The sequence below is a fragment of the Peromyscus maniculatus genome, chromosome 12 (assembly GCF_049852395.1).
Source record: "Peromyscus maniculatus bairdii isolate BWxNUB_F1_BW_parent chromosome 12, HU_Pman_BW_mat_3.1, whole genome shotgun sequence".
Taxonomy (NCBI): Eukaryota; Metazoa; Chordata; class Mammalia; order Rodentia; family Cricetidae; genus Peromyscus; species Peromyscus maniculatus.
In genome coordinates this window covers 46,174,904-46,197,734 of record NC_134863.1, presented here as the reverse complement: position 1 = coordinate 46,197,734, position 22,831 = coordinate 46,174,904, and the positions used below count along the sequence as shown (strand labels likewise).

The 22,831-nt window shown below is 42.5% G+C and overlaps 1 protein-coding gene across 5 annotated transcripts in view; it reads left to right on the top strand.

The window, feature by feature from the left end:
* The window catches only part of Nxpe3 (neurexophilin and PC-esterase domain family member 3), a 64,044-nt gene that overhangs the window by 9,043 nt on the left and 32,170 nt on the right, over positions 1 to 22,831 (top strand). The window lies entirely within an intron of this gene.

The window sequence follows — 22,831 nt, the reverse complement described above, 5'->3', positions numbered from 1 at the left end:
GCACACCGGGCTTGGATTTGGGAGTTTTTTCATAGACGCCGCTGACCTAATAATGTTTGCCATTCGAAAATCTTGAAGTCAGATATGTGCCCAAATCTGAACACTCAGAAATTTAAGTTTGGACTTTGGAGCATTTTAGATTTTGGTGTTTTGGATTAAGAATGTTACTGTATTCGGTTTCCATTGTTTATTTTATTTTACTGTTATTCCTTGGATGCCTGTTTGTTTCCCAGGGAGAGACAGGAATGTTGCCGTGGTGGTGAGAAGGGAGGTAGGGAGCAAACGGGGAGGAGTGGAGGAGGGGAAACGAATCAGAACACGGACTTTTAAACAGATGTTTAAATCTGTTTTCAGTAAAAGAAAAAAAAAAAAGTTACCTACAGTCGTGAGTAATCATCATATGGGGGGCCAGAAAGGTAGCTCAGAGGTTAAGAGCACCGGCTGCTCTTCCAAAGGTCCTGAGTTCAATTCCCAGCAACCACATAGTGGCTCACAACCAACTATAATGAGATCTGGTGTTTGTTTTCTGGCAGGCAGGCATACCATTCAGGCAGAACACTGTATATAATAAACAAATAAATCTTAAAAAAAAAAAAACCAAACAAAACCAACCATAATTGGGTAATGTGGTAACAATGACTGGTAGCACTTATGAAAGTTCGAGGCGGCCTCAGGTCTCCCAACGGGGGCATTCCATCGCCACAGGACCCTTGCAACAGGCCAGCACCCACGGAGTCGTGGCACCCACGGAGTCGCGGACTCCAGTGGGCCCGCGCATAATGGGCTTGCCGCGCCGGGCGCGCCTCGGGGGTGGGGTGGGGTGGGGTGGGGTGGGGTAGGGTGGGAGTGTGGATGTGGCGGGGCCTTGCAAGGAAGTTGGAGGTCTCCCTTCCCCCACCCAGCCACACCCAAAGGCTAGCCTCCAGCTAGCTCTAGGCAGCCCCCAGCCGGTCAGCTTGATCCCTGTTAACTCTATCTTTTGCATCCCAGACAGTGAAGCCGCAGCTTCTAAGGCCTAGGCTGCAGGTGGCCGCTTTGACTAGCCTTGCGGCTGACACTGGGGTGGCCTTGGTGGGGCCATCAGGGCAAAAGCCCTGTCAGCAGCTCTTCTTTTTCCTTGGGAGCAAGGAGAGTGGCTACCTCATGGCTGCTCTAGAGTAAGGAAGGGGGCGCTTCCCGAAGGAGGGGACCGTGTGACCTGGCCACAGGCTGAAGGACAGATGCAGGGGAGAAATGGATGAATCTGTTTTGAATACTGCTGTGTGGCTGGAGGCAGGGACCATGGCTCTCGGAGCCCCTCACAAGTGCCTGAGAGACACTAGCCCTCTTCCTGACTCCCTCTGCTCAGCACATATATGACCGAATGTATGGAGCAGTTTCTACAGAAAAGATGGTAGCCCTTTTATTTTGTTGCTTGACTTGATTTTGGGATTTTTTTTTTTTTTAAAGGACGCAAGTCTTAGCTAAGCAGGGCCTTTCTTTGCTTATTTGGGCTAGCACAAGAATTTCTAGAGGCTAAGCCATAGGCTTTTACAAAATTTCCCACTGGAAATGGTTTTGTGTTGTGTAGTAGCACACCTGCTTTCACTGTGAAATGGACACGGAGTCTTCCATGGTTTTTGCAAGTCTTTGGGTACTTTGAAGAACACGAAGTGATTCTGTTGGAGATTAACATCTTGAAGATTAAGCGTAACAGCTAGGAATTGATCCCTTTTATTTGCTTACACTGTTCTCATATTTTGCTGCAGGCAAGGCAGTGTTGGCACCATATCGACAATGCTTCCCACCTGAGAGCTGACAGTTATCAATATACATCTAGGGATTGTGATAACAGAACACAAGAACTTACGATACCTTTTTGTTATTTTAAATCGCTGTCTCAGTCTCTGACTGTCTGTATATCTGCCTGTCTCTGTCTCTCTGTCTCTGTCTCTCTCTTTCTCTGTATGTGTGTGTATTTATGTAGAGTGTGAATGCTGCTTGCCGCAGTATGCATATTGATATTGGAGGACAACATTGGATATTGGTCCTCACCTTCCACTTTGATTGAGACAGGGTCTCTTCGCTGTTCGTCACTGGGGACGCCAGTCTAGCTGGCTTGTGATCTTCCGAGGAGTCTCTTGTCTCCACCTCCCATCTCACTGTAGGCGTAGGAGTGCTGGGATAACAGATACCTGCTATTGCATCTGGCTCTCCATGGGTTCTGGGGATTCAAATTTAGGTTCTCAACCTTGTGTGGCAAGAGCCATCTCCCCAGCCCCAGTCATTCGAAGTGTACATTTCAGTGAAATGAAGCACATTCACATTGTGCAGCTACTCTACTGTCTGTCTCTGGAACCTCATTTTTGTCTTCCCAGAATGAAATTCTAGTACTGTTATACAATTATCTGTTCCTTCCTCTCCCTCAGCTTCCGTTACCTAATTATCAATTTTCTGTCGCTATGAATTTCATGAGTCTAAATGCTACACCCAATAGAATCACATGATATTTTGTGACTGGCTTATTTCTCTTAGTGTAAGGTTCTCAAGATTCATTTATGTTGTGGGTTGTGGCATGAATCACAATTTTCATTCCTGGATAGGCTCTCATTTTACAGTCCAAACTGTCATGACACTAACTATACAACCAACGTGGCTTCAAGCTCTTGGCAATCCTTATGCCTCAGGTTCCCAAATGCTGGGGTTACATCTGTGAATCACCATGCTCCCTTAACCTTTGCTTTTTAGTTGGGCTGTTTAGACTCTTTATATTTAATGTACTTGTTGAGAGGATTATGGTTACACCATTTTGTTGTTCATATTCATCTTATTCTCTTCCCCTTGTCTGCCTTTTTCACAGTGAGAAATTATTTTAATCCATTTCATCTTTTTGGGGGGGCTTCTTAGCAATAAGTTTGTTATTTTAGTAATTCTTTCAGGGCTTACAGTTTATATATTTAGTATCACACTCTGTGCTCAAATGGTATTCCACCTCATGTAGCATAAACACCTTGCCACAATGGATATTCATTTCTCCTTTTGATTTTTGTGCTGTTAACATGTACTTTACCTCTGCATGTTATATGCCCCCCAATTGTTTAAAAATTGTTTTGACATAGTCTATAAGAATAATAAAAAAACATGGTATCAAGTATTTAGCACATGACTTTGCTTTTTAGCAGCGTCCATTTTTGTTTGTGGATCTGTATTTCAGTTTCATAATAGTTTTTCTTTTGAACTGTCTTGACATTTCTTCTGGTGCAGGTTTGTTGGTGATAAATGTGTTCACTTTTGGTAGATTTGAAAAAAATCCTATATAGCCTTTAAAAATATTTGCTACAGCTTTGGCTTTAACAGTTTTAGGGTTATAGAAAAATTACACTGAAAGCAGAGTTCTCATATTGCCCCTCCTCATTCCATATTACTAAAATATGGCAGTCGTGTGATTTTTTATTTTCTCAACCACATCTGTGCTACCTTTTTAAAAAAAAAATCCTGGCATTATCAGACATCGGATGGCCTGGGAATTGAACCCGGGTCCTCTGGAATATCAGTCAGTGCTCTTAACTGCGGAGCCATCTCTCTTCCCCCTCCACATCTGCTCTACAACCTTAGCTTCGTGGCTCTATTTTGCTCCATTGCATAGCTTTGCCATAGTTTATTTAATATCCAATTGATGGATTTTATTTCCAAGGACAGTGTAGTAGTCAGGGTTCTCAAGAGGAACAGAAGTGATAGAATGACTGTGTGTATGTGTGTGTGTGTGTTTATATGTATATGTTTATACATCTATCTATCTATCTATCTATCTATCTATCTATCTATCTATCTATCATCTATCTATCTATCATCTATCTATCACCTATCTATCACCTATGTATGTATGTATGTATGTATGTAACTACCTACCTGCCTGCCTGCCTGCCTGCCTGCCTGTCTGCCTGTCTGTCTGTCTGTCTACCTGCCTATCTTCCCCGTTAGTTCACCAGCATTCTTCCTATTTCTGTGGGAAATAAGGCTCACGTAAGTTCACAAGGTGATGGAGAAGAAGCAAAGCACGTTTTTCTGACTGTTTTCTCTACTGTTGATGCCACTTCCTTGATCAGAACTAGGGCATCTAACCATCATGAGATATAGGCCGCCTCATTTCTCAGATGTTAAAGCCAAAACTCAGTGGCTTGGAAAGTTCTTGTTAATCTGTTCTTCCATCTCCACATTTCCCTATTTGGAATTTATAGTTCTTTTCATCACATCTTCTTAATTTTTTCATTTGAAAAATGAAAAGTTCTTTGCTCTCTGTTGCCCCAGGGTCTTTGGACCATCGATTCCTTTTCTCCTCTGCCGTCTTTGTCTGATAACTTTTGCTCTTCCTTCAGACTGAACTTAGACGTCACTGTCTTGTGACTCTTAAGTTCTAGTGTATGTGATCCCATTGCTTCTGTTTCAGTGTGGGTCTCAAATTGTCTCCAAAAGCTCATCCTTTTGTTGAAGTCATCATCCAAATGCATTGGTACTTCGAGGAAATGATTATACCGAGAGGATTCCGACCTTAGCCACAGAGTGACCAGGTGACTGTCACAGTATAATTTGCAGTTGGGAGGTGGTGGAAACTTTGGAAGGTGGGGCCTATTTGGAGATAGTGGGTCACAGGCGAGAGCCAGTGAGATGTGTATTTTGCTTCCTTCTTTCCGCTGCCACGAGATGAGTAGCCTTGCTGTCCACCATGCTGCTCTGCCTTCCCACACTGTGGACTGAAACGTCTGAAAGTGTGAGTTGATTTTCTCAGGCGTTTTGTCACAGTGACAGAAAGCTAACACAACTCCATGTGCTTTTACTTCACCACACGGGACTTATAGACTGTGTTGCCGGATGTGTCCACTCATCTGTCTGCCCCAGTCATCTGTAAGGAACACAGGACATCGCTCCTAATTTGTAAGCCCAGGACAAGCTCTTGCTGAGTAGTCTGGCCTCTTAGACTAGGCAGGCACACTCCAGGTTACCAGAATCTCAGCCACTTCTGCAGGTTTTATCGACGGCCTGTTTCACCCATGCATGGTTTCCAACTTAACATCTATAGCCATTGGGGAATAGAATCTGTACTACAAACCATTTTATGTATATCAGGAAGAGAGTCTCCCAGAAGTGAAGTGCCTGATAATGGCCTTGACATTGGCTTTATGTTGCAACAGTGTTCTTTGTGTGCTTTGTAGTAACCCCTGGTCTTGCCCACATTACTGGAAGGTACCAGAGGGCAGGAATTAGCTGTGCTCCCCACCAGATCACCTCATGCCAGGTGTATGAGGAGCCAAAATGAACTAAATAGCTGTCTTGGCAACTGATAACATACCAAGACTCAACAGCTTGCTTCCTGCCCAGCCAAAGGCTTGCCACTCTGAGGCAAATGTCATTGTGGTAGAGTTGTCTTTTTTTTTTTTTTTGTGTGTGTGTGTGTGTGTGGTTTGATTTTTTTTTTAAATTCTTCTCTTATATATTACATCCCGACCGAAGTTTCCCCTCCCTCCACTCCTCCCAGTTCCTCCCCCACCTGCTTTCTCCCCCAGTTCCATTCCTCCTGTGTTTCCCTTGAGAAAAAGGATAGGCCTCCCAGAGATATATATCATCGAACATGGCATAACAAGTTACAATAAGACTAGGAAACAAACCCTCATATCAAAGGTGAACAAGACAACCCAATAGGAGGAAAAGGGTCCCAAGATCAAGCAGAAGAGTCAGAGTACCACCACTTAACACTTAGGAGTCTCACAAGAACACCCAGCTACATCACCATAATTTATATGCAGAGGGCCTAGCTTAGACCCATACCAGATCAGTGATTGTTTCTTCAGTCTCTGTGAGCCCCTGTACGCCCTGTGTAGTTGATTCTGTGGGCTGTTATTCGGGGTATCCTTGATTCCTCTGGCTTCTACAATTCTCCCTCCCCTTCTTTTGTGGGGTGCCCCTGGCTCTTCCTCGTGTTTGGTTGTGGCTCTCTGCATCTGCTTTCATCACTTGCCGGATGATGCCTCTCAGATGACAATTCAGCAGGCACCGACCTATAAGTAACTCCCGTAAGTTCTGCGCCAACTTTACCCCAGCACATCTTGCAGGCAGGACAGATTGTAGGTTGAAGGTTTTGTGGTTGGGTTGGTGTCCCAGTTCCTTTGCTGGAAGCCTTGCCTAATTATAGAAGATGGCTGATTCAGTATCTCTGTATCCCGCATTGAAGCATAAAGCTAATTAATCTTAACAATAAAAACCAGGAGTCAGTTATCGGGGTAAAAACCTGAAAGATCAGAGAAGCAGGGGAGCAGCCACAGTCACTTCCTACCTCTCTAGTTCCTCTGACCCAAAAGGGCCGAGATCCTCTCTTTGCCCTGCCTTATCACTTCCTGTCTCCTCTCTGTACAGACCCCCATGGTTAACTAGTGGCTAGCTCCACCCTCTGACTCCAAGCAACTTTATTTTTCAGAACACAAACAAAATATCACACAACCCCCATTACTAGGAGTCTTCACTAGGGCAACTCTCAAAGATTTCAGGGTGTTTCTACTATATTAGGTTTACACACGCCCCAAGTACCCTCCAATTCCAGTTGTCATCTCTCCCTCCACCCCATCCCTTGCCTAATCCTTCCTGTTTCCATTTCCACCTGCCCCAGTCCTTCTGAAAAATCTATTCTATTTCCTCTTCCAGGGAGATTTATGCATCCCCTTGCCCCTTGAACCCTCCTTGTTACTTAGCCTCTCTGGGTCTGTTGATTGTAGCATGATTATTCTTTACTTAACAGCTAATGTCCATGGTGAGTACATACTATGTTTGTCTTTCTGGGTCTGGGTTATCTCACTCAGGATGATTTTTTTTTAGTTCCATCCATTTGCCTCCAAATTTCATGTTGTCATTTTTTTTTTTTTTTTTTTGGTTTTTCGAGACAAGGTTTCTCTGTGTAGCTTTGCGCCTTTCCTGGAACTCGCTTTGGAGACCAGGCTGGCCTCGAACTCACAGAGATCCGCCTGCCTCTGCCTCCCGAGTGCTGGGATTAAAGGCGTGCGCCACCACCGCCCGGCCGTCATTTTTTTTTTAAACAGTTGAATAATACTCATTGTGTAAATGTACCACACTTTTTCTATCCATTCTTTGGTTGAAGGCTATCCAGTTTGTTTCCAGTTTCTGGCTATTATGAATAAAGCCACTATGAACATAGTTGAGCAAGTGTCCTTGTGGTAGGATGGAGAGTCTTTTGGGTATATGCTCAGGCATGTGATAGCTGGGTCTTGAGGTAGATTGATTTTCAATTTTCTGAGGAACCACCATATTGATTTTCATAGTGGCCGTACAAGTTTGCACTCCCACCAGTTATGGTGGAATGTTCCCCTTGCTCCACATCCTCACCAGCACGAGCTGTCACTTGTGTTTTTGATCTTAGTATTCTCACAGGTGTGAGACAGAATCTCAAAGTAGTTTTGATTTGTTTTTTCCCTGATAGCTATGGACGTTGAACATGTCTTTAAGTATTCCTTAGCCATTTTGGTTTCCTCTGCTGAGAATTCTCTGTTGAGATCTGTACCCCATTTTTAATTGGATTATTTTGTTTACTGATGTCTAATTTCTTGACTTCTATGTTTGTTTTGGATACTAGCCCTCTGTTGGATGTGGAGTTGATGAACATCTTTTTCCATTCAGCAGGCTGCCATTTTGTCCTATTGATGTTGTTCTTTGCCTTACAGAAGCTTTTCAGTTTCATGAGGTCCCGTTTACTGATTTTTGATCTTAGTGCCTACACTATCAGTGTTATATTCAGGAAGTTATCTCTGTGCCAATGTTTTCAAGGCTATTCCCAACTTTTTCTTCTATCAGGTTAAGTGTATCTGGTTTTTTTTGTTAGTTTTTTTTTTGTTGTTGTTGTTGTTTTTTTCTTTCTCTTTTTTCTGAGACAGGCTTTCTCTGAGTAGCCCTGGCTGTCCTGTCTCTCTCTGTAGACCAGATTGGCCTCAAACTCACAGAGATCCACCTTGTTCTGCCTCTCGAGTACTGGGATTAAAGACGTGTGCCAGACCGGCACACTGTATCTGGTTTTATATTGATGTCTTTGATCCACTTTGACTTGAGATTTGTGTAGGTTGATAGATATGGATCTATCTGTATTTTTGTATTATGGATATATTTGTATTTTTCTACATGCTGACATCCAGTTAGACCAGCACCATTTGTTGAAGATGTTTTCTTTTTTCCATTGTCTCCTTCTGACTTCTTTATAAAAAAATCAGGTGTTCATAGGTGTATGATTTAATGTCTGGGTTCTTGGTTCAAGTCCATTGACTAACATTTGTATTTATGCCAATACCATGAGGTTTTTATTACTATAGCTCTGTAGTGGAGTCTGAAATCAGGAATGGTGATACCTCTGGAAGTTCTTCTATTGTACCGGATTGTTTTAGCTATCCTGAGTTTTTTGTTTTTCCATATGAAGTTGAATATTGTCCTTTCAAGGTCTATATAAAGAATTGTGTTGGAATTTTGATGAAGATTATGTTGAATCTGTAGATTGCTTTTGGTAAAATGGCCAGTTTTACTATATTAATCCCACTGATCCATTAGCATGGGAGTTTTTTTTTTTTTAATCTTCTGATATCTTCTTCAATTGCTTTCTTCAAAGACTTGAAGTTTTTGTCATACAAGTCTTTCACTTGCTTGATCGGAAGTACCCCAAGATATATTATTTGTGGCTAATGTGAAGGATGTTATTTCCCTAATTTCTTTCTCAGCCTATTTGCTCTTTGTGTATAGGAGGGCTATTGATTTTGTTGAGTTAAATCTCATATCCAGTCACTTTACTAAAGGTATCTATCAGCTGTAGGAGTTCCCTGGTAGAACTTTTGGGTCCCTTTATATATACTATCATATCATCTGCAAATATTGATATTTCGACTTCTTCCTTTCCAATTTGTATCCCCTTGATCTCTTTCAGTTGTCTTATTGCTTCAGCTAGAATTTTTGGTTGAGGGACTTTTAATGACTGCTTCTATTTCCTTAGGGGTTATGGATCTATTTAAATTGTTTATGTGGTCTTGATTTAACTTTGGTAGTGGTATCTATTGAGAAAATTATCCATGTTTTTTAGATTTTCCGATTTTGTGGAGAATAGGCTTATGACCTAATGATATTTGGATTTCCTCAGTATCTGTTGTTATGTCTTGCTTTTTGTTTCTGACTTTGTTAATTTGGATATTCTCTCTTTGTCTTTTAGTTAGTTTGGATAAAGATTTGTCTATCTTGTTGATTTTCTCAAAGAACCATCTCTTTGTTTCATTGATTCTTTATATTGTTCTCTTTGTTTCTATTTTATTGATTTCATATTTGGTGAGCTTGCTTCTTTCTGTTCTAGAGCTTTCAGGTGTTCTGTTAAGTTGCTGGCATGAGATCTCTGCCCTTTCCTTCTTTGTTTTATTTTTCTTTGTTTCTTTCTTTTTTCTTTAATGGTTTTTTGAGATAGGGTTTCTCTGTATAGCTTTGGAGCCTGTCCTGAAATTCACTTTGTAGACTAGGCTGACCTCAAACACACAGAGATCCTTCTGCCTCTGCCTCCCGAGTGCTGGAATTAAAGGCATGTGTCACCATGGCCGGCCTAAAACCATTATTCTTCTTCTTCTTCTTCTTCTTCTTCTTCTTCTTATTATTATTATTATTATTATTTTGGTTTTTTGAGACAGGGTTTTTTTTGTGTAGTCTTGCCACCACCGCTCTGCTTCTGCCATTTCTTTATGAAGTCACTTAGTGCTATGAACTTTCCTCTTAGCACTGCTCTCATTGTGTCCCTAATTTTGGGGATGTTGTGCATTTATTTTCATTGAATTCTAGAAAGTCTTTAATTTCTTTATTTCTGCCTTGACCCAGTAGTCATTCAGTAGAGAGTCGTTAAGTTTCCATGAGTTTGTAGGATTTCTGTTGTTGAAGTCCAGTTTTAATCTGTGGTGATCTGATAGGATGCAGGGAATTATTTCAATTTTCTTGTATCTGTTGGGATTTGCTTTGTGACCAAGAATGTGGTCTGTTTTGCAGAATATTCCCTGTTTTGGAGAATGTTCCCTGAGGTGTAAAGAAGAATTCTTTTGTGTTTGGGTGAAATATTCTGTAGATTATCTGTTAGGTCTATTTGGTTCATAACATGTTAGCTCCCTTATTTCTCTGTTGAATTTTTGTCTGGATGACCTGGAAGTCTCCCATTATTAATGTGTGGGTTAAGCTTTAGTAATTTTTTTCACATTGTGTTTGTGTTTGGGTCATAGATATTAACAATTGAGACCTCATGTGGGTGAATTTTGCCTTTGATGAATATGAAGTGTCCTTCTCCATCTGCTTTGATTAATTTTGGTTTGAAGTCTCTTTTGTTAGATAATAGAATAGCTATACCAGCTTGCTTCTTGGGGCCATTTGCTTGGAGCCTCTTTGTCTAACTCTTTACTCTAAGGTAATGTCTATTTTTGATGTTGAAGTGTGTTTCTTTTATGCAGCAGTAGAATGGATCTTGTTTTCAAATCCATTCTGTTAGTCTTTGTCTTTTTATTGGGGAATTGAGTCCATCGGTATCTAGAGATATTAATGACCAATGGTTATTAATTCATGTTATTTTGTTGTTGTTAGTGGTAGTGTGCATGTGTTTCCCTTCTTTTGGTGTTGCTGGTGTGAGATTATTTCCTGTTTTTTTCATAGGGGTAGTTAACTTCCTTGGGCTGGAGTTTTCCTTCTAGTACTTTCTGTAGGGCTGCATTTGTGCATAGATATTATCTAATTTTGACTTTACCATGGAATATCTTGTTTTCTCCATCTATGGTGATTGAAAGTTTTGCTGGGTATAGTAGTCTGGGCTGGCATATGTGGTCTCTTAGAGCCTGCAAGACATCTGTCCAAGCCCTTCTGGCTTTTAGAGTCTCCATTGAAGTTGGGTGTAATTCTTTTTTTTTTTTTTGGTTTTTCGAGACAGGGTTTCTCTGTGTAGCTTTGCGCCTTTCCTGGGACTCACTTGGTAGCCCAGGCTGGCCTCGAACTCACAGAGATCCGCCTGCCTCTGCCTCCCGAGTGCTGGGATTAAAGGCGTGCGCCACCACCGCCCGGCGGGTGTAATTCTTATAGGTCTGACTTTATATATTACTTGGCCTTTTTCCTTTGCAGCTTTTAATATTCTTTATTGTGTATGTTTAATGTTTTGATTATTATGTGTTGAGGGGACATTTTTTTTGGTCCAGTCTGTTTGGACTTCTGTATGCTTCTTGTACTTTCATAGGTATGTACCTCTTTAGGCTGAGAAATTTTTTTCTATGATTTTGTTGAATATATTTCTGGGTCTTTGAGCAGGGATTCTTTTCCACCTTCTATTCCTATTATTCTTAGGTTTGGTCTTTTCATAGTATGCCAAATTTCCTAGAAGTTTTGTGTTAGCAATTTTTTAGATTTAACATTTTCTTTGACTGATGAATTTATTTCCTCTATCATATCTTCAACACCTGAGCTTCTCTCTTCCATCTATTGTATTGTATGTTGGTGATGCTTGGCTATGTGGTATCTGTTCTCTTACCTAGATTTTCCATTTCCAGAATTTCCTCAATTTGTGTTTTCTTTCTTGTTTCTATTTCAATTTTCAGGTCTTGAACAGTTTTATTCATTTCCTTCATTTCTTTGTTGTTTCTTGGCTTTCTTTAAGGGATTTGTTTAATTCCTTCAATTTTTTGTTTGTGTTTGGGACTTATTCATTTCCTCTTTAAGGACCTCTATCATCTTCATAAAGTTGGCTTTAACATTGTTTTCCTGTGCTTCAGCTGTGTTGGAATATTCCAGGCTTGCTGTCGTAGGCTAGCTGGGCTCTCCTGGTGCCATATTGCCTTGGCTGTTGTTGATTGTCTTCTTACACTGGTTCTTGCTGTCTGAGTTTGGGGTGATTACAGGTCTAGGTGCTGATTTCTGAGTTTGTTTTTGTTGCTTGGTTGTTTTGTTCCTTGGTTTCTGTTTCCTCTTTGGTCTTCTGGCCATGGTGGCCTGTGGTTGAGTAGACGGTCTCCACCCGATTTGGGGTCTGGACTTCTGATGGCCACTGGTCAAGCAGGAGGCCCAGGTTATATTCCCTGTCGTATAATTCTATAGGTTTTGGCAAATGATGTGTTCATCATTGATAGTATGAGAAAGAGTTTTACTGTCCTAAAAATGCCTAGAACTTTGTGTATTTATTCTTCCTTCCCTCTCTTGAACACCAGATGACTTGTCTTTTGTTGTCCCTATAATGTCCCTTTTCCATGATGTCATGAAGTTGGAATAATGAAGTGTGTAACCTTTCAGATTCTTTTTTTCCCTTTAAATACTTTAAAGCGGTTACTCTATCATCTGTTTGCTTGCATTATTTCTGATGACAAAATGGAATGAGATTTCTTTTGCTTTCTCTAAAATAACAGATGTTTGTTTCTCATGGTTTTAGGGGTCAGGAGTTCAAGCTCAAGGGGCCACACCAGTTCAGGGCCTGGTAAAAGCCACCTTTCTACCATGCAGTGGGCCACTTTCTCACTGTCCACACAGGGTAGAGAGCTCCTCCTCCTCTTCTTTTTTGAGAAAGGATTTGAGCTGTGGTCCAAGAGAGCTTGGAAGTTGTATTGATCCTCCTGCCCCAACCCCCATAATTCTGGATACAAAGCATGGGCCACCATGCCCAGCTTTTTCTCTGTTCTTGCAAAACCACTGATGCTATTGTGAGAGTCTGTTCCAATCACCTCGTTTAACCCTAACTGCCTTCTAAAGGACTCATCTATAAAACATCACTTCGAGATTAGGGCATCGATATAGAAGTTGGGGGCCATACTTGATCCTGTAGGAACAAATTTGGATGGCTTCGGGTCTTCCTGCCCTCAAATCACCCTACCCCTTCATTCTTGTTATTTAGTCTTTTATCCAGAATGACTTTTAATATGAGTGAAGCTGTACATTACAGTCGATTAGACTTTAGTAAGAAGCAGGATTCCCAGTTTTCTAAACAGGAACCATGATCAGTGTACAGACCAGGGAAATTACCATTGGCTTGCAGCAAGTAATTCAAAACACCATGTATAACTGAGATCTGCGGTGTATGGCTACCAAGAGGTGCCCGTAATCTCTGAGGAATTTAGGTTTCTCTTAAATGTGTTGATTCATGTTTCCCCAGTAACGAAATGGATGTAAGAAGGGAGTCTCTGGATCCAGCTGTCGGAGCTGGTGACGGGTGTGGCGTGGGGCAGCTCTGCGGTTTCTGTCTCTGCTCCATGTCCTGCACGGTATGAGTTGTGCGGCCACCGGCAAGGCACCTCACCGCCCCGACTCAGTTCCCTGATTTACAGGTCTGGATGATGAAATGTCCTCAGTGTATCTGCCTAGCGCGCTGAAAACAGCACAGCAAATGGTGCGTACTGTGTAGGCCGGCACGGTTGGCTCAAGCTGGTGACGCTGGGATTCCTGTACCCGAGTCTCAGCATCAGAAAATGGGGTAGAGCCAGCATTTCCTAGGTATCAGACAGCTGGCTTCCCAGAGTTCGTTAGTGGAAGCAGGCCATCTTTCCCTTTTATGGATGTTTACTTCTGGCGTTATTACTACTTTTTTATTGTTTTTTTTTTTTTTGAGACAGGGTTTCTTGTTTTTTTTTTGTTTTTTTTTTTTTTAATTGACACATTGTATCTCCATGTTTATGAACTCGATGTGGTCAGAAATAAGATCTTTTTCTTTTCTTTTTGCTTTTTGAAATAAGATCTCATTTTGTAGCCCAGGCTAGCCTAGGAGTCACTGTTCTAGCTCAGGGTGACCTCACACTTATGGTGGGGGTTGGGGTGGGGTGTCCTGCCTTAGCTTCTCAAGTGCTGGGATTACACCTGTGTACCAGCGTGCCTGGCACAGTGAGATTTCATTTGGTGAGATGGTGCTCATCTTTGTTTCTCTTTGAATCACATGCCCTTCATTTTCAGTTGTGTCATGATTTTCATTCCCTTTCCGGTTCTGATCACTTTGACGTTGACTGTGTCCTAGAGTCAATACTTGGAGTATATAAAAGGTCTTGGATTTGTGCTTAGAGTTTTTACTAAATTTTTTTTTTAAGAGAGAACTCTTTATTTTCTTGCTTCACAAACAAATCTTAGCTGAATTGGTTGCTTTTTGGTGGTTAGTCAAAGAGGCCAATCCCCTGTTTCCATCTAGCTCTGCTGACTCTTCTTTTGCAGTGTGGTTGGGGCTGTGCCCGCAGAGGTAGCCTGTGGAGTGCTGCCGGCCACATTTCCAGCAGCTCCTCCCAGCTCAGTTAACGTGGTCTAGAAACTCTCTCACAGACACGTCCACAGTTTGTCTCCTATGTGGTTAGAGATCCTACCAAGTTGATAGTCAATATTAACCCTCATACCTTGTCAGCATATGGAGGGCTGTTTCCAGTTTTCCTAGAAAAGCCCAGGACTCACTTGTCCCCATTCATGATGGACTAGGGTACTGATGTCACAGTATGCGGACATACTGTGGCGGGACCGTGCATACTCTGTTATGTCCATTATTTTGGAGTTGTAGGTTCTGTCCTTGTCATACACCTGCTGGAATATCAGTCTGAAGGTGAAGACGGAGATGCTCAGTCTTGTGGCTTCGCTGGCTCCTACTTTTTTCTCCAGTCTTAATCAGTTGTGGATTTCTTAAAATTCAGTGGTGCCCTCGGGGATTTTTGTGGTCATGGCTAGACCTGGAAACAAGAGCTCTTTATCCACCCCACCCCAGTAGTCAAATATTGAAGCACTAAATTTCAGTGTGAGGACAACTGGGGTGGGACATTGGGGAGAAAGTTAAATTTATAATTTGCTGTGAGGAGCCCTAGTGAGATTAATGCTCTTCCAGGAAAAGGAAAAGAGAGTAGTTATGGAAAGGCTGTGCTCATAAACTGTAGCTTTCTGTAAGTTGGGAAGAAGATAATTTCCACGACCCCTAATCATGCCCACCCTCTGATCTCAGACAGCTTCCAGAACTATAGGGAGAAAAATGCCTATTTGAGTCTGAGGTATTTTGTTAGTACAGATGCAGCTCATGAAGGCAGAGTTCTTCTTTGGTCCAGTCACCAGCATAGGTGGTGTGGGTACCTTGTTGGCCAGCAGCACGTTCCTGATTTCAATGAGCCCCACCGTGGTCAACTGACAGGAGCATGGCCATTACTGCTGTGAGTGCATTTTGTTCCAGTCCTCTGCACAGCATTCAAATGACACGTCTGTTAGCAGACACGCTTCTGAGCAGTCTACCACAGCTGTGAATATTGAGGTTTTTCAGTCTAGGCGGTGGGAAGGAGTTTTTTTTTTTTTTTTTTTTTTGGTTTTTCTGAGACAGGGTTTCTCTGTGTAGCTTTGCGCCTTTCCTGGAACTCACTTGGTAGCCCAGGCTAGCCTCGAACTCACAGAGATCCGCCTGGCTCTGCCTCCCGAGTGCTGGGATTAAAGGCATGCGCCACCACCGCCCGGCAAGGGAAGGAGTTTTGTTCTCAAGTGAGCTTGGGTTAGTGTTCTCCATCATGCCTTTATGTGATTCTTTTTGCAGCCTCTGGTATTACAGTTTCTTTCCCTTCCTTCCTTCCTTCCTTCCTTCCTTCCTTCCTTCCTTCCTTCCTTCCTTCCTTCCTTCCTTCCTTCCTTCCTTCCTTTCCTTCTTTCTTTTTGGTTTTTGAGATAGAGTTTTTTTGTGTAACAGCCCTGACTATCCTGGAATTCACTCTGTAGACCAGTCTGGCCTCTCCAGTGCTAGGATTAAAGGCGTGCTCCACTGCCGCCCACCAGTATTACAGTTTCTTATATGTGTTCATCAGCACTCTGCTGGATGCTCCAGTCTTTGGATGGCACATTTTTTCTTTCTGAAACTATTACTATATCCTGTAAATTATGATTATACTTTATCTTAAAGTAAGTGCATGCGTGCGTGCGTGCGTGCGTGCGTGCGGTCAGAACAACTTTTGGAGTCAGTCTTCTACTTTGTTTTGAGGCAGGGTCTCACTGTTCTATGTACTCCAGGCTAGCTGACTGATGAACTTTTGGTAGATTTTTTTTTTCTGTCTCCACCTCCCATCTCACCATGGTGAGTTTACTGTTGCTATCTCTACATCTGGCATTATTATTATTATTATTTTTTTGTGGGTCCTGGGGATCAAACTCAGGGTCTTCAGGCTTGTGTGGCAAGTGATTTTTTTTTTTAACTCACTGAGTCATCTCCCCAACCCCTGCTTGGCCTTTTAATGCAACACTCTCCAGTTCCATCTCTGTGACTCAGGCAATTCCACCCCCTTTCACCCTTTCCTGTGCTGTAGCCTGGACCCTCTCAAGGGAGTAAGCGAAAGGTAATTATGAGGTAATTACACTTCTTTACAGTCTCATGTTCAATGTCTGGAAAAGCCGTAATTTAATATATCTGGGCCTTATTGTTTGAAATTGCTTCAGATGGAGGGCTCAGTCCGTTAACTGTTTCTAATAGCCCGTTGGGGGTGGGGGAGAAGTAACACTGGAGAAGGAGAGGAAAGGGCATAGAACACGGATGGAGCACAGGACCCTGGGGAGGACGGAGTGCACGTCCCTTGTGGGTGTTCTTGTTATTTGATTACTTGTGATCTATCGGGAGCCTCAGGCCTTCCCCTCATGGAAGAGGGCAAGAGACTGGGATGGTGGCAGCGGTCTTTGCTACAGAAGAGTGAGTTGTTTGGGGGTTCTTGCTTGTGGAGCAGGTAGAGGGTGGAAAGGTGGAAGAAGAGGACGGAATCCAGAAGGTTTGTGTATAGGAAACTGGAAGAAAGGACTGCAGGATGGAGCCCACCATGAAAGACTACGGAGAGGAACAGCTTTTAGCACCTTAGTGTGGGTGTTTGCACCCATGTCCGTTTTTACTACATCAAACAGCATGAGTGTAATAATAGAGGAAAAAAAGATAATCTATAGGTCTTGGGTAGGTGAGGAAGAGAGGGGAGGGAGGGAGAGAGCAAGAGAGAGAGAGAGAGAGATAGGCAAGCAGACTGTTAGGGTTATTATAGTCAGGAAAAAGAGTCAGGAGAGTCCTTTTAGTCCTGATGCATTGGAAACTTCTGGACTGAATGCTCGTTAGAAGCTCTAACTGTCTGAGTGGATAGCCCCAGTGGCAGTGAAGAAGGGAGGTGGCAGGAACCAGTGACGAAAGGCAGTTCCCATCCTGGAAACAATAAGTGAGTTCTTTCTATTGAAAGAAGAGGCCACCGGGTCCACGACGAGAGGACTGCCGTGCATTCCAGATGCTTCTGTTTACGGTGACGAGTGCAGAGTGACATGGCGAGAACTCCGAAGCTTGGCGGCCTCCCATCCCGTAATCCATTCCATTCTGTGTTTCTGACCCTATGTTCTTCATGCAGTTAACATGTCGGAACTATCTAAAATGAACACGCTCAATTTTAATTAAAAAAATACCGTGAGGTGGAACATACAGGAAAGAGTGCAGGGAGACATTTCTCTGATAAATGCATTTGAGCATGGCCTTATTTACAAATATTTTATGTATTTTTTCAGTATGAATCTCATGCCTTTTAATTTTCTTCTTTTTCTTTCTTTCTCCCCCCCCCCCTATTTTTTTGAGACAGGGTTTGCTGTTCTAGAACTCACTTTGTAGACCACACTGGCCTCCAACTCACAGAGATCCACCTGCCTCTGCCTCCTGAGTGCTGGAATTAAAGGTGTGCACCACCATGCCTGGCTAATTTTTTAAGTTCTTATTAGTGTCCAAAGAAGTCGTTTCGATTTTAGCAGTTTCCAAAGGATGTTTGATTAGGTTGTTTCCTTCTCTCCTTTCTTCTCTGTCCCCGCCCCGTCTGTTGGCTCCTCACACCACACTAGGCGCCCATCCGCTTTCAGGACCCGGGCACCTCTTGTTCTTTTGTGGTCCTTGGGGCTAGATCCTGTCTTACAGCCCTTTATTTACATACATACAAATGCTAAAAGTTAGGGCCTGCATCAGAGAGAGAATGTGTGAGTTCTGTCTTTCTGAGACTGGGTTACCTCACTTTATATATTCCAATTGCGTCCATTTTCAATAAATTTCTTTCTTTTTAAGACTTATTTTATTTTATTTTTAAAATCATGTGTATGTGCGTGTATCTGTGTACATGTGTATGTGAGTCCAGGTGCCGTGGAGACCGGAGGTGTTGGATTTCCCTGGAGCTGGAGTTACAGGCTGTTGTGAGCTGCCCATGGTGGGTTCTGGAAGAACACTAAGCACTCTTAACTGTTGAGTCATCTCTCTGCTGCAATTTCATTTTTCTTCATAGCTAAGTAAACTTCTGTCGTATGTGTTTGCTGTATTTTCATTTTCCGTTGTCAGTTGATGGGCGTGATGGACAGCTAACTAGTGCCAGCTCCTTGCTGTTGTGAAGAACGTGGCAGCAAACATGGCAGGACGTAAAGTTCCTTTTGTACCTTCCGCAGAGTTCTGGAGTTGGACGTAAAGTTCCCTTTTTTAGCTGCCCCAGAGTGCTGGAGTTGGTCATCGGATCTTTTTTTTTTTTTTTTTTTTTTTTTTTTTTTTTTTTAATGTTGAGGAATTTCCTTAACAGTTGTATCAGTTTACATTCCCACCGGCAGTGCACAGGGGTTCCTTCCCCCTATATCCTTACCGGCATTTGTTGTCATTTGGTTTCTGATTATAGCCTTTCTGACTGGAGTGAGATAGTTGTTCTAATCTGTATTTCCCCAATGGCTAAGGATGTTGAACATTAAAGAAAAAAAAAATTGGCTATTTGTATTTCTTCTTTTATTGATCGGCAGCTTTGTGCATCTGGAGTCAGTTTTTGCAGTTCTTTATATATTCTAGAGATCAGCCTCCTGTCTGAGGTAGAGATGCCAAAGACTTTCTCCCGTCCCATATGGAAGCTGTCTGTTCACTCTGCTGAAGGTTTCCTTTGTTCTGCAGAAACTTCTTAATTCCATGTAATCCCATTTCTTGGTGATTCTTGGGACTGGTTCCTTCGTCTTCTCGCCTATACCAATAAATTTCACGTGTATTACCTATATTTTTCAGTGTTTCAAGTATTCAGTGATGGTCTTTGATTCTTTTTGAGCTGCTTTCTGTGCAGGGTTGAGATGTGGATCTAAGTTCATCCTCTGCGGTGTAGATCCAGCTTTGCTAGCGTCATTTGTTCAACAGGCTGTCTTTTCCCCAAGTGTGTGTTCCCGGAGCCTTTGTCAAAGTGAAGTGATCGTAGTTGTGTCAGTTTGTACTGGGTCCTCTCACCTATTCCAGTGGTCTACATTGTCGCGCCTGCCTCGACCAGCAAGGAAGACGCAACACCAGGCTCTTCTCCAAGCAGTTTATTCAGGAACCTTGAAACAATCTTCTGACTTCTGACCCCGGGGAAAGCCAACCCACAACCTAAATAGCTTCTGGGCAGCCAACCCCAATCTGCTACGTGGGTACTGCGGATAGGTCCAGGTACGCGGAAGCAAGCCAAATCCTTAGCCTTAGCCAAATAAGGAGTTGTTTATCACAGAGAGCACTCACCGTCGGGAGGGTGGAAGGCGGAAGCCAGCGCCATCTTTGAGGCGCGGCTGCATGCAGCTCTTTACACTACATGTCTGTTTTTGTCGCTGTCTCTGGGCAGTATCTTTTTTTTATTTTTTTTTCTGGGCAGTATCTTTTAAGGTTAGGCATTGTGGTCCTCCAGTAGTGTTCTTTCTGTGTAAGGTTGCGTTGACTACATGTAGCGTAATACTGGTATATTGGGGTTTTGGGCTGCAGGTAAAGACATTTGATTCAAAGCAGCTGTAATGCTAGAGAGTGTTACTCATTTGGAAGTCTGCAGATAGGTTGAGCAGCGTTCTGTTGGGACTCAAGGTCTTTCTGTTGCTCAGTGTTGCTCTCCTATGAGTGGTAGCTCTTATCTGTGGCATCCTCCCTCGTGGGTAGATGGGTAGAAGGGCCGTTTCAGCAATGGAGTAGTTGCTTCCTTGTTCATGTCTAGATGACATGAATGATATTCTTTAGAAATGGCCTTAAAAGGATCATTATTCCTGGGAACAGGTTACTTGCACTTTTTTCTCTTTTTCCATTTGTAAGGAAAATCCAGCAGTTTCAGCAGTTACCAGGAGAGGACTGTGATGTTATCAGGGGGACTTTTGTAGTTGTTACTATAGGATTTGGGGCATGTGTCAATCAAGACTCCAGCAGCCTCCTCATGTCCTCCTCTCCATTGATGAACATAGGACCATTCCTTCATCAGTCAGGTCCACCTTAGAGTTCACAGGTCAGCAAATGGCTTTGCTTTTATTCATCAGGCAAGAAGTTCAATGGCTGTGGGCAGGTACCCAGTGCTCGCACTAACCCATAGCTTATGACGGATTGAAGAGTTTGGCTCTGCATGTAAAAAGATGACAGACCTGAAGCTATCTTTATTATCTTTTTGGGAGAGAGCTGCCACCTATGAGAAGAAAGGAAATTGACTTTTTTCATTCCTTTATTTTTAGTTTTGCGACAGGGTCTTGCTGTGTTGCTCATGGTGACCTCACACTTGCCATGCTCCTGTGTTAGCCTTCCAAGTGCTGGGGTTATTGGCCCATAAAACTGTACAGGTGGGTTGTAGATTAACCTTCTCCACCCCACATTTGCAGGGAAGCAGGTGGTTTAGCACTGAGTAACTAGTCATTCCTACACTTGGTCACATCGGCCTGTCAGCGGATCTTGGGTAGTTGTTCTGGCTACGCATGGAACAAGAGACACCCGCAGAGAGGCAGCAGGTACAGGGACAGGAAGCAGAGTAAACATTGTGAGCACAAAATGCATGATTTGGTCCCTCCTACTCTACTGTCTCAGCAACTGAAAAGGAAAAGCGAGGCAGAAACATTTCCTGAAACGTATTCTCCAGTAAGGGGAATTTTTCAGTGTCAGTTTGGTTTTCCCCATGACATTTAAAAAAAAAAAAAAAAAAAAAAAAAAAAAAATATATATATATATATATATATATATATATATGTTATTATTTAAAGCAAATTTTAAAATTTAAATTATTTGATCATATTCTTCCCCTCCGCCAAGTCCTTCCAGATGGTCTTCCCCTCCCTACTCACCCAACTTTTAAGTTCTTTCTCAAAAAAAAACAAACAAACAAACAAACAAAAAACCAATATAACAATAAAACCAAGAAAAGAAAGTCCCGCCCGAAAAGGAAACAAACCCCAAACACACACACATACACACACACACACACACACACACACACACACACACACACACACACACAAACTGTGGAGTCCATTGTGTGTTGGTCACCTACTCCTGAACATGAGGCCTGTCCTGGAGTGGTTGACATACCCAGGGTCACTCCACTGGAGAAAACTGATTTTCCATCTCCCAGGAGGTATAAGTGACAGTTCAGTTGTTAACCTTTACCCTAATGTCTAGGTTTCATTCATTAATTAATTTCATTTCATTTATTCTTAAAAATATAATATATATATATATATATATATATAAAACAAAATAAAGTATAATAAGATAAAACAAAAACCATCACATCGAAGTTGGACAAGACAAACCAGTAGAAGGAAAAGATCCAAGAGAGGACACAAGATTCAGAGACCCACTTGTTCAAACTCTCAGAAATCCCATAAAAACTCTAAACTGAGGGGGCTTGAGAGATGGCTTAGCAGTTGAGAGCACTGGCTGCTCTTCCAGAGGTTCTGAGTTCAATTCCCAATAACCACATGGTGGCTCACAACCATCTGCAATGAGATCTGGTGCCATCTTCTGGCCGGCAGGCACACATGCAGGCAGAACACTGTATACATAATAAATAAACAGATCTTAAAAATACACACACACAAAAAAAAACAAAAACAAAAACCCTCTAAGCTGGAAGCCATAATATATGCATAGAGGACCTGGTATAGACCTGTGCAGGCCCTGTGCTTGCTCCTTCAGCCTCTGTGAGTTCATGTGAGCTTGGCTCATGTTGACTTAGAGGGCCTTGTTCTTTTGGTGTCCTCCATCTCCTTTGGCTCTTACACTCTTTCTGCCTCCTCGTCCATGGAGTTCCCTGAGCTCGGAGGGGAGGGAGTTGATGGAGACATCCCATTTAGAGCTGTGTGTTCCAAGGTCTCTTTCTCTGTGCATGATGTCTGGCTTTGGGTCTCTACATTTGTTCCCATCTGCTGCAGGAGGAAGCTTCTCTGATGATGGCGGAAGAAGACACTGATCCATGAGTGTACTAAAGTATCCTTAACAGTCATTTTATCACTACATTTTTTTTCTCTTTTTAGATTAGTATTATTTGATTTTTCCCTGGGTCCCTGGGCTATCTAGTCTCTGGTTCTTGGTCACCAAAGCAGTGTGGGGTATGGGTTCCATCTCATGGAGTGGGCCTTAAGTCAGACCAGACATTGGTTGGTTGATTATTCCCGCAAGCTTTGTGCTACCATTGCCCTAGTGTATCTTGCAGGCAGGACAGCATTGTAGATAAAGGGTTTGTGGTTGACTTAGTGTGTAGATTTCTCTTTTGAGAATGTGCAGAGGATGTTCCTGTATCAAAGATGCTGTAAGTAGGGGTGAAGGCTTTATGTAGGCACTAGCTTAACGCTTCTACCTTCAGTGAGATGTGTAGGTGTCCTTTTCAGCAACAGGCCTTGCTGTTATTTTATGGAGAGGAACCTATTTATTGTCTTGGCAACAGCCTGGGTTGTTTGGGGATTTCCGTGGGGCATCTTTGGCCAACATCTCAATTAGATGTCACCCGATCCCATACTGGAAGCTTTGATGATAAGAGATGGTCATTTGGGACTGTGTCTCCCCTATTATTTGGCGGTACCATTTAGTTCACCTTCATATATGTACATATTT